Raw genomic sequence first — 11219 nt, forward strand, 5'->3', positions numbered from 1 at the left:
ATATCCTTATAATTTACAGTAAGGGATACATTATCCCTTATTATATATGACTGTTACTCCTTATGTAACTCAACCTGCAGCCTTGTGCCTTTATATGGTTGTAGAACCCCTCAGTGACTTCTAATATCCTTATCATTTAAAGTAAGGGATACATTATTCCTTATTATATATGACTGTTACTCCTTTTTAACTCAACCTGCAGCCTTGTACCTTTATTTGGTCACAGAACCCCTCACTGATTTCTAATATCCTTATAATTTACAGCCGGGGGTACATTATCCAGTATTTAAAGGGTTCTTAATGATGTAGTTCATTATAATGGGTGCAAGATGATGTCCCTTGTATCCAAGGGCTCATTAGAAGTTCCCTCATTGTTTCCTGATAAGACTACATGACAAGGGGACTCCTCAATTGACCCTTCGCCTTTAGCCATCCCATTAAACCCCATTGTTACATACCGTAATGAATCACCAGGAGCCATAAATGGTGAAAATGGCCACAACATTTTCAAGTAATAGGACCTTGCCAGCCTCACCCCAGGTCAATATTCGAAGCCAGAATTCCATAAGGGATTGCTACTTGCTCTGCCGCTCCTCACTTGAGATCAGCACTATGTCATTATATCCACCAGTGAGTATTAGGCTGCCTCTACCTACTGTATAAAAGTAAAACAACCACAATATAACAGTACATGCAGGAATACACCCACATTTGCTTATTAATAGACTATATGAGAACATAAAGAGAAATTACCAAGATAACACAAAATATGTAAAAAAGGGGAGAGTGGGATGTTTCTACCTGCTCAGAAGATAGGGAAGTGAACTGCTTTTACCCCTGACATCACATCCCATCTCTGTCTTTCTCTGCCCCCAGTCTGGTTTTTCCCTGCCTTAAAGGAACAGTTCAGTGTAAAAATAAAAACTGTGTAAATAGATAGGCTGTACAAAATAAAAATTGTTTCTAATATAGTTAGTTAGACAAAAATGTAATGTATAAAGACTGGAGTGACTGGATGTCTAATATAACAGCCAAAATCCAACTTCCTGCTTTTCAGCTCTCTTACTCTGAGTTAGTCAGCGACATGAAGGGGGGACCACATGGGACATAACTGTTAACTGAGTTTGCAATTGATTCTTAGCATGCAGCTCAGATTCAAAAGCAACAGTTATGGTCCATGCTCTTCCCCCCCCCCAAGTCACTGATTGGTTACTGCTTGGTCATCCGGGTAACCAGTCAGTGGAAACTAAGAGAGCTGCAAAGCAGGAAGTAGTGTTCTGGCTATTATGTTAGACATCCAGTCACTCCATTTCATTTTTGGCTAACTAAATATATTAGAAACTTTTTTTATTTTGCACAGCCTATCTATTTACCCAGTTTTTATTTTTATACTGTGCAATTCCTTTAACTCATTCATTTCCACCCAATCACAGCTCCATTTGATTCTGCCAATCTTATAAACCAGTGTAATCTGCCTGCTAGTTATTCGGATCCCTTGTCATATAGCCCCTGCGTTTATAGCTCCAGGGCTTTCTTTTTAGCTGTGGAGTATAAGGAAGGGGGGGGGCAGGATATTAGAAGGTCATGTAGGATTACTCAGTGATTTACATTTTCAATATATGTGTGACATATATGTTTCTTTTGACCCTAAAACTAGTTTGCTGTTGAGGTTCTGTAACATCTAGGTCCATCACTGATATACACATCTGAACACATCTATACATCTTGACACCTCACCTCACAGTCTGGGGCAGTAAGGGGCAGGCCTTTGAATTAAAGCAATGTAAATAACTCTTCAGCATCCATCTACTGGTTAAAGTAGGTATGTGAGCCTCCTGGTGACCAGCCTATGATATGACCAAACATCATATTGTCAGATATTTATCGGGCAGGTTTGAAAATCCCTTTGGGTTTTCCCAAAAAAATCTTTGTTGATCTGGTCCTCTCCCAAATGGTCTCCACAAACTGCCAGTATGTTCTGGTCCCTGGGCCAATCATCAGAACATCCTAATTTGGCCTAATGTATGGCCAAATCAGGCAGAGGTCTACCAGTCTGGCAACCTCGCCAAGCCAAATACAAGCCTAATTTGTATATTCAAACTGAGAAAAATCCCCATAAATCTGCATAGACTGAAAAACATTGTAGCCTACTGTTACATAGGCATAAAAGCCATGTGACTTTAAGGGTTAGAATTTGACTCATCTGAGTATCAGGGATTCATATGAATCTGAACCATACAAAAAGTGCCGGGATTTCACCAAGACCTGAACTACAGTATATTCTAGATTCAGAGTATTCCTTAGTTGAAAGTGGGATCTATAGCATTAAATCTTGGACAGAGATTTGGGGTTACAATCAGAACTGCCACTACATGTTTGTATGTCTAGTTTTTTCCTGAAAATGCCCCAAAACTTTTACTTTACCCAGAGAGCCATACAGTGTCGGACTGGCAAACCGGGATACCAGGAAAACTCCCGGTTGGCCCAGGTGTCAGTGGGCCCTCTTTATTCTAACCATTTGGCCTATTTCATGGTCATTCCAAATTTCTTTGAGAAGCTTAATGGAAGAATAGAGTATAGTATGTAGAGATAAAAGACTAGAAAAATAAAGAGCTTGAGTGAGGAGAGTAGGAATAATAGTTTGGAAAGTGGGCCTGCGATATAAGGTTTTCTGGTGGGCCCTAACATCCCAGTCCGACACTGGAGTCATATGATGACACTGCTCAGTTTAATGTCTCATTGGCTGACTAAAGTTGTGCTTAAGAATATTAGCAGTTGAAAACGTATTGGTATTGCTCTTCTGTTCTGTTTTCTGTGGGAGAACTTACAAGTTATTTAATTTGGCCTTTTTACAAATGACTTGAGTACAAAAACAAGTAAAATGAATCCCTTTGGGCTCAAGTTGTCTGCCAGGAGATTTCCAAGGTTAGGGGTTCTTGTTGTACATAAATGTCTGTTCTATACTTTTTGACTGGTCATAACTACTGAATGCATGGCATGGAGCCACCAAAATGACTTTGTGGCTTTAGGAACATCCAAATTATCCTGTTACACAACTTCCCTATTCTGCACTGAATACTTTTTGTATCAGTTTTTTCCTAACTTTAGGCAATACCGGTATCAGATAATACATGTGTTTGATTTACCAGGACATGTTAAGAAAAGTTCTAGCACTAGAGGCATTTTCTTCAATATGTATATATATATATATATGTTATCTGACATATTCCCAGACTGAACAACAAAGAACAGTAGTGTAACTGTATGGTACAGTATGATAACATGAACTTACTGTAGGATCTGGATCTGCCTGTGTGCCTGTAAAAAAAATACTTGTTAAGTTGGTAAAGAACCATTTGCACCACAATGATTTAGCACTAACATGGACACACTTCCAAAAATATAAGAAAAAGCAACAATAATTTAGTTGAGTTATAAGGCTAGAGTTTGAAGGCTTCAAGATTCAAGATATTCTGCCAGGAGTGAACTAGCAGGTCCTACTATAGTGTTATCAGTGGTTTTTGGACATTTTAACTTCAAGTCCCACCTTGGCCAGCTTTAGACACAGCCCTGCTTTAGTTTATAAAAAGGCTACAGAAATGCATAATGCAGTATCAGTCATATCTACAAGAATATCTAGGACAGCAAATGTTTCTGGCCTAGATCTCACCCTAACTGAACTTTAAGTGGCAGATATATTAAGGTTCGAATGGTAAATTCGAATTTTCGAGTTGATTTTTTTGGTCAAAACTTACAAATTCGAGTTGGGATAATCCAAACTCAAATGCAATATTTATTGTACCTCGGCCCTGGTAACAACTCGAATTAAATAGTACGCCCCTAAAACCTGCCAAGTTTCAAGTTCATTTGTGGTAAAAAAAAACTCACTGACCTTTGATAAATATGCCACTAAATTTTGGTTGCCATCTGGCTGTTAATTCTCTAGCCTAGAAAGAAAATGACCTGATGGGATGGGATGGGCTAGGACAGTATTACAAATTTACAGAAGTGTACTTGCTTGTAAATCTGTGATTCCTCATAGCCTTCCCTCCCACATACAGCTCACTGAGCTGCCCATTCTGTGCCCTCACTATGCCCATTGATTTGAATGCCTTTGAATCGGCCATTCCCCTCTCCGTGACCTGACTTCCAAATAGGGTCACAGATATATAAAATGTTCTGTATTAATCATTCATACAGAATATCTCCTGGCATTTTACCTACCAATAGGCCTATTTATTAAAGTATAAGATCACGTCTTTCTGCTCTTCGCAGCAAATAAACACAATCTCATTTTTTTTTTTAAATTAATCTAGAAAATTCAAACAATAAAATTTGGCAGCTACAACCTGAGCCTCTGTGTGAGCCAATTTGAGATGTATATTCAACATTTTATAAAGTTTTTTTTTTAACCAGGGTTTGTAGAATTTGTAGAAATGAATGAGAGAATGTTGTTGTTTTTTTTATTTAGAAATTAATGAAATTGAGCTTTTCTGATTCCGGTTGTCACATTAATATTGTAGTGCTTGAAGAAAAAATTGTTCTATGATCTAATAAACAGTACTCAACATTTTCTGGGTAGCTTATAGTAATATTAATTAAACAAAAATTTAAATCTAGCTCCAAGAAGCTGTCAAAGGAGGCAATTCGAAATTTATAATATTAGTGTGCCAAATTATTATTTGCATTATTTTTTATTTTGTTAGTATGTTTATACTTTATTTCTATTTTATTTCTTTTATTTGCTAGGGTATGTAAAACATTTTGCCTAACTAAGCAAATTTCCAATACAGATTTTAGAATTTTTTACCTTTTTTTCTAAAACATTTACTAAACCTCGAATTTATCTGGTTGGGCTTTTTGGGGCAAAAACTTACATTTTTCAACCCAATTTAACTATGTAACTATGTAAGTTGGACAAAAGAAAACCATCATGTTACAGGTTTCAGTATCTATTAAATGTACAGATCATGCCAGCTGATTACTATGATCCATGATTGTAGCTGAACTTCAGAGAACAAATGCCCTTTTCAGATATAAGTTTCCCACTTCATTTTTTTATTATGGACACATCAAGTAAAATTTGGCTAAAATATCAGATGAAGGCCTGTGATTTTTTCTTTTACAAATTTCTGATTAAGTGAACCAAATTTAAAAACATTGTTATAACATAAATTTACTTGAATTCTAAATAAAATTCTGTGCTTAATAATCACAGATTTGTTTTGGTCATTTGTCATCAATTTGCAATTGGAAAAAGCTGTCCAAGTTTTTATCTCAAAAATATGCTTGTTATTTTATTGATTTTGACAGTACAGTGTCAACTTCAATGGACCACTGCAATGGTTTCCTCTCTCAAGCCTTATTTATCAAAATCCAAATTGTTTGTTAGTATTTAAATAAAAAGTCTGGGCAAACTAGAATCCACAATTGGTCCTTATTTATTATTTAAAAGGCACGATTTAATCAGATCGGGGACAAGTTTGGTAAAATCAAGCAAGTTTTTTTTACAGAATGGCTTGATTTTTTTCAGGCTTTTTCCCAAATAGCCTGAATTTTTCTGATTTTTACCCGAAAAGTCCAAAATAGTCAGATTTTCAGGCTAATTCCAGCGCAGACCACACAAACTTCCAAATAAGATAAGGACCTCTCCCATTGATTTATATATAACCTCGACATGTCTGAAATGCTAATGTTAATAAATCCGAAGAATTCAAGGTTTTTTGAGTTGTGGGCATTCGGAATTCGTTTATTAGTCGGACTTTGTTTATTAGTCCGGACTTCAGACTAATAAACAACCCGCTCTTATTTAAAACTAAAACCCCAACCTGGACCTGCGTAGCCTGTCTTACCCGGTCCCACATACCTGCCTTCTGATGCCCAGTGATTTTCGTCCGACCCGCTCCCCAAAAACAATCGCCGATGCAGGACTCTAGTTTATCCTGCCAGCGAGTATAATGTTCCAAAAGAATGACCACCAGTTTCCTTGGATGATTTATAAACAGGGATCCCCAACCAGTAGCTCGTGAGCAACATGTTGCTCTCCAACCCCTTGGATGTTGCTCCCAGTGCTTATTTTTTAATTTCAGGCTTGGAGGCAAGATTTGGCTGCATAAGAACCAGGTGCACTGCCAAACAGAGCCTCAATGTAGGTTAACAATACACATATGAGCTACTTAATGGCCAAACACAGCCCTTATTTGGCACCCCAGCTAGTGTTGCTCCCCAACTCCTTTTACTTCTGAATGCTGCTCATGGGTTCTAAAGGTTAGGGATCACTGATTTAGAGGATAGTCAAAGATTGCTTAAGAAGGTCTGCAAATGACACCTCATTAGGTTGAGGTAGAATGCCAGATTGATATGAAATCCTGAAAATCACCACAACCCCCTCCAACAGGCACACATACAATCCATCTTCTTGACTAATGAATATTGCACATGTTCTGCTAATCTCTATACATTTCCCGGGCAGAATGGCCACTTTTCAAATGTGAGTACTTCTGAATAGCATTTACATTTGGCCACTGTGAAAGCAACAGAGTGATGACATCATATGGCTGTCCTTGCCACGTCAAGGGGAATAAAAACTTCTCTTTGCATGCAAACACCTTCTGCAAGAGTCCCCCACAGACATGTAACAGTTCCCCCACAGACCTGTGGTGAGCACACAGTAAGAAAGGGAAGCTTGACCCTCAAGGTTCTCAATGAGGAGAGTGTGACCTTGTACTATTGACCTGTATTGTTCTACTATTTCTTTGCAACAAAACCTTGTAGGAGGCTAGTAGGACTGTGTGGTTGAGCAATCCCATGGTGTGGTCTGATGGCATTCAAGACTTGACATTTAGATGAGGATAATATGACCTATGAGCATGTCACCTCCCTAATATTTCTCATATGCATGCTGTACCACTATGAGAGAATTTGTATCCCCCTACACTAAGCACAGGTGACTAGGAAAATGTTAGGTATTCTGCCTATGGCACAACCCTGAGAAAATACAACTTGTTAGTGCTGTTTAACTGCCATTTATTTTTCCTGACAGTAAAGTATGATGGCATAATTCATTGTAAACACAGAACATTCCTTCTTTGCTATTTAAAATCATACATTTTGCATACCTGGCTAATGATCAAGTTCTTTGGCTTGACCTTCCCCGTAGACGCCAATGCAGCCTTTGTCTTGATATCTTTGACAGGCAACATAGAAGTTCTCACTTATAGCCAGGTAAAGGTTACCTTTGCCTTTACAATTACATTTCTATTGGCATTTAGTAGAAAATACAAGCCGTACATTGTTAGAATATTTGTATTTAGTATGTGTAGGAGTAGTTTCTTTATACTTTGGCAAGATGGTATTCTCCCATGTAGGTTACCTGTGACATGATCATCACAGAAAATGCCTTGCTTGGACACCCCAGTCATTACCTTTTAAACAACGCCTATTTTGGGCATAAAAGAATAAATACAACACTTACAGACTGGTGTGGTAGCATGGTAAAGAATTTGTACAGAAACCAAATAGGAATTTGCTTTCTTATTCGGCCAGCAATTGATCAGTCAAAGCCTATAGCTGATTTGTTGCCTTGAGCCAGGGTATATTAGCTAAATGCTACTACATAATGCAATTTCTGTTTAAAACACAGTTGTATATGGTGCACAGTATCAGAGGTGATCCTGCTAATATTGTAAATGAGTAACTCCAAACTAAAAACACTTGTTGCTAATCAATGGTTCATCTCTAGTTATACCCCATGCTCTCAACAAGGGCCTGTATGTATCAAGTCAACCCATTCTATGCACGTGGAAGACTTTGATACACAGATAGACATGGACTAAGCCACATTTTTCGCATTTTGCTGGCTAATTCCAGCACAGACCATTTGCGATTGACTTATACTCAACCTCGGCAGGTCTGAGATAGCAGATTTTCGGATTTGGGCTTTTTGCAGCATCAGGCTTTAATAAATCTTGAAATTCTAGTTTAAAGGGATCCTGTCATCAGAAAACATGTTTTTTTCAAAACGCACCAGTTAATAGTGCTACTCCTGCAGACTTCTGCGCTGAAATCCATTTCTCAAAAGAGCAAACAGATTTTATTATATTCAATTTTGAAATCTGACATGGGGCTAGACATTTTGTCAATTTCCCAGCTGTCCCTGGTCATGTGAATTGTGCCTGCAGTTCAGGAGAATAATGCTTTCTGGCAGGCTGCTGTTTTTCCTTCTCAATATAACTGAATGTGTCTCAGTGAGACATGGGTTTTTACTATTGAGTGTTGTTCTTAGATCTACCAGGCAGCTGTTATCTTGTGTTAGGGAGCTGCTATCTGGTTACCTTCCCATTGTTCTTTTGTTTGGCTGCTGGGGGGGAAAGGGAGGGGGATGATATCACTCCAACTTGCAGTACAGCAGTTAAGAGTGATTGAAGTTTATCAGAGCACAAGTCACATGACTTGGGGCAGCTGGGAAATTGACAATATGTCTAGCCCCATGTCAGATTTCAAAATTGAATATAAAAAAATCTGTTTGCTCTTTTGAGAAATGGATTTCAGTGCAGAATTCTGCTGGAGCAGCACTATTAACTGATTCATTTTGAAAAAAAATTATTTTCCCATGACAGTATCCCTTTAAAAAAAATGAAAAAAAAAGCCAGACCAGATAAATTCTGAGCAGATAAATTCTTTATTAAATAACCCCCTTGATGTTGCTTTAAAAAGCCTTCTAACAGGTTGTCATTTGTGAAGTACCTGGTTGTCATCCTAGTGCAGGGGTCCCCAACCTTTCTCATCTGTGAGCAACATTTAGATATAAAAAGAGTTGGGGAGCAACACAAGCATGAAACAAATTCCTGGGGTGAAAAATAAGGACTGTGATTGGCTATTGATGGCCCCTGTGTGGACTGGCAGCCTACATGAGGCTCTGTTTGGCAGTACATCTGGGTTTTTATACAACCTAAACTTGCCTCCAAGACAGGAATTTAAAAATAAGCACCTGCTTTGAGGCCACTGGGAGCAACATCCAAGGGATTGGGGAGCAACATGTTGCTCACAAGCTACTGGTTGGGGATCACTGTCCTAGTGGCATACACAGGTGTTAGGCACTCAAAGTTTAAACATACAGCAAAGAGCCTCTGCTGGCTCATAGTTCTCGTTGTCCATGCAGTCCACTCACCTATACCCAAGCCTAGTGCCTACATTGAAACCCATGGGAACTTTTTTACACTTCAAAACACCTGAATTTTGTTTGGGTGTACAAAAGTTTAAAGAACTCTGGTTTTGTATTGTTTTAGGCAGTTTTTGTTTGTAGGAGACAATAACAAAGTAAAACCATATTTCAATATCCACCTGCATATTATTTACAGATCAATTGTTTGTTTTTACTTGAGGTTTATACACTGGTTTCCTTAAAGCTTGGGGTGCCTTCAAAACACTTTGATCGTCTCCTAGTTAGACCTATTATAGCTAATCTTTTTTGAGGACATAGATGCTGTATAAAGAAACAAGCAGCTTTTCATGCCATTGGGGTTTTAACGATGTCTGAACCCTTTTTTAGAGATAAAAGTGATCACATACAGCTGGTTATGCAGCTGTTATATCAGGAGTTGGTATTTTAAGCCAAAGGTGTCATAGCAATTACATTTACAGTACATTGAATATACATGTTCTGCAATGATGAGCTGCCTTTGGAACCAAAGCTACAATTAAGTGAAAAAGGAATGTTTCTAGACTGGAATGCACCTAAATTCTAAATCATAGCCTTATAAATATTCTTGACCTAACTTTGCACTTTAGCCGCTCACCTGTCTCTGCAAAAAGAAGCAGGTGAGTGCCTTTCTACTGTAACAATTCTGGTCTACACATGCTTACATCTCTACCATACCTTAAAGAAGAAATAAAATAGAATATATTACTGAAAATATATTTGCATTTACATTTTTCAATTAGTTGTTGTTTTATTATGCATCCTTCCAGCCTGGCTAAATCTAATGCTAGAGATTTGGGCACATATAAATATTTTACCAGCATTAGCTGGATATTGAACGTAAAGGGGTGGTTCACCTTTAAGATAACTTTTACTATGATGTAGAGAGTGATATTCTGAGACAATTTGCACTTGGTTTGAATTTTTTATTATTTGTGTTTTTTGAGTTATTTAGCTTTTTATTCAGCAGCTCTCCAGTTTGTAGATTCAGCAATCTGATTGCTAGGGTCCAAATTACCCTGGCAACAATGCATTGATTTGAATAAGAGACTGGAATATTTATAGGAGAGGGCTGAACAGAAAGATAAGTAATAAAAAGTAGTAATAACAATAAATGTGTAGTGTTACAGAGAATTTATTTAGAAGGGGTCAGTGACCCCCCATTTGAAAGCTGGAAAGAGTCAGAAGAAGAAGGCAAATAATTAAAGAAAGAAATAAATATTTGAAGAAATAAATAATGAAGACCAATTTTTCTTAGAATTGGTCATTCTATAACATAACTTAAAAGTGGACCACCCCTTTAATCCAGTCTGTAAATTAATTTTTATTCAAACTTTTTTTGTCTTTAACTCTCCTGTTTATTGTCTAATTAAGTATCAGTTTATCAGTTGGACAGCCCCAATTTGCAGACTCCAAAGCCTTTCTGCTTATGGCAGTGTAATGTAGTTACATGACAGCAAGATATTGGGTTTGTTTCTGGTGCCTATTCCTGTATGTGTCCAGTTGGGAATGTTGCAAAAAAGATTTGGCCAAATTCCAACTAGAATTTTGGTTTTGCTGAATGCCTAATGATTACTTAAAACGTATTTTCAGAGAGTTGGAATAGAGGATGAGTGATCAGACTTTGTTGGAGAATCATACTAGAGATATCAGATCCCTGGGAGAAAAGAGCTAAATAAATAATTCCTCTTTCCCCCCAGACTTTTTATGATGACATAGTTTGGGACATCAGTGACTAGGTATCGCCTTTAACACAAGGGAAAACTGTGTAACAGGTAATAGATCTTTACCACCAGCCACAATTTCTATATTTAAGACATCTTTACACTCTCAGATCCAGTAAGGCCAAAACCTATACTATCTCCTAAACCTAAATCCACTTACCTGTCACTCCTTTTTGAAAAGCATTATGCACCAAAGAAGGAACACAGTTACTACCATTCAAAAAAAAAGGGGGGGGGGGTTCCCACAATCCTAGATGAAATTATGTCTAAGGTACTAGAACTTACAGCAGGTCCAT

Source organism: Xenopus laevis, chromosome 3L (genome assembly GCF_017654675.1).
Source record: "Xenopus laevis strain J_2021 chromosome 3L, Xenopus_laevis_v10.1, whole genome shotgun sequence".
NCBI lineage: Eukaryota > Metazoa > Chordata > Amphibia > Anura > Pipidae > Xenopus > Xenopus laevis.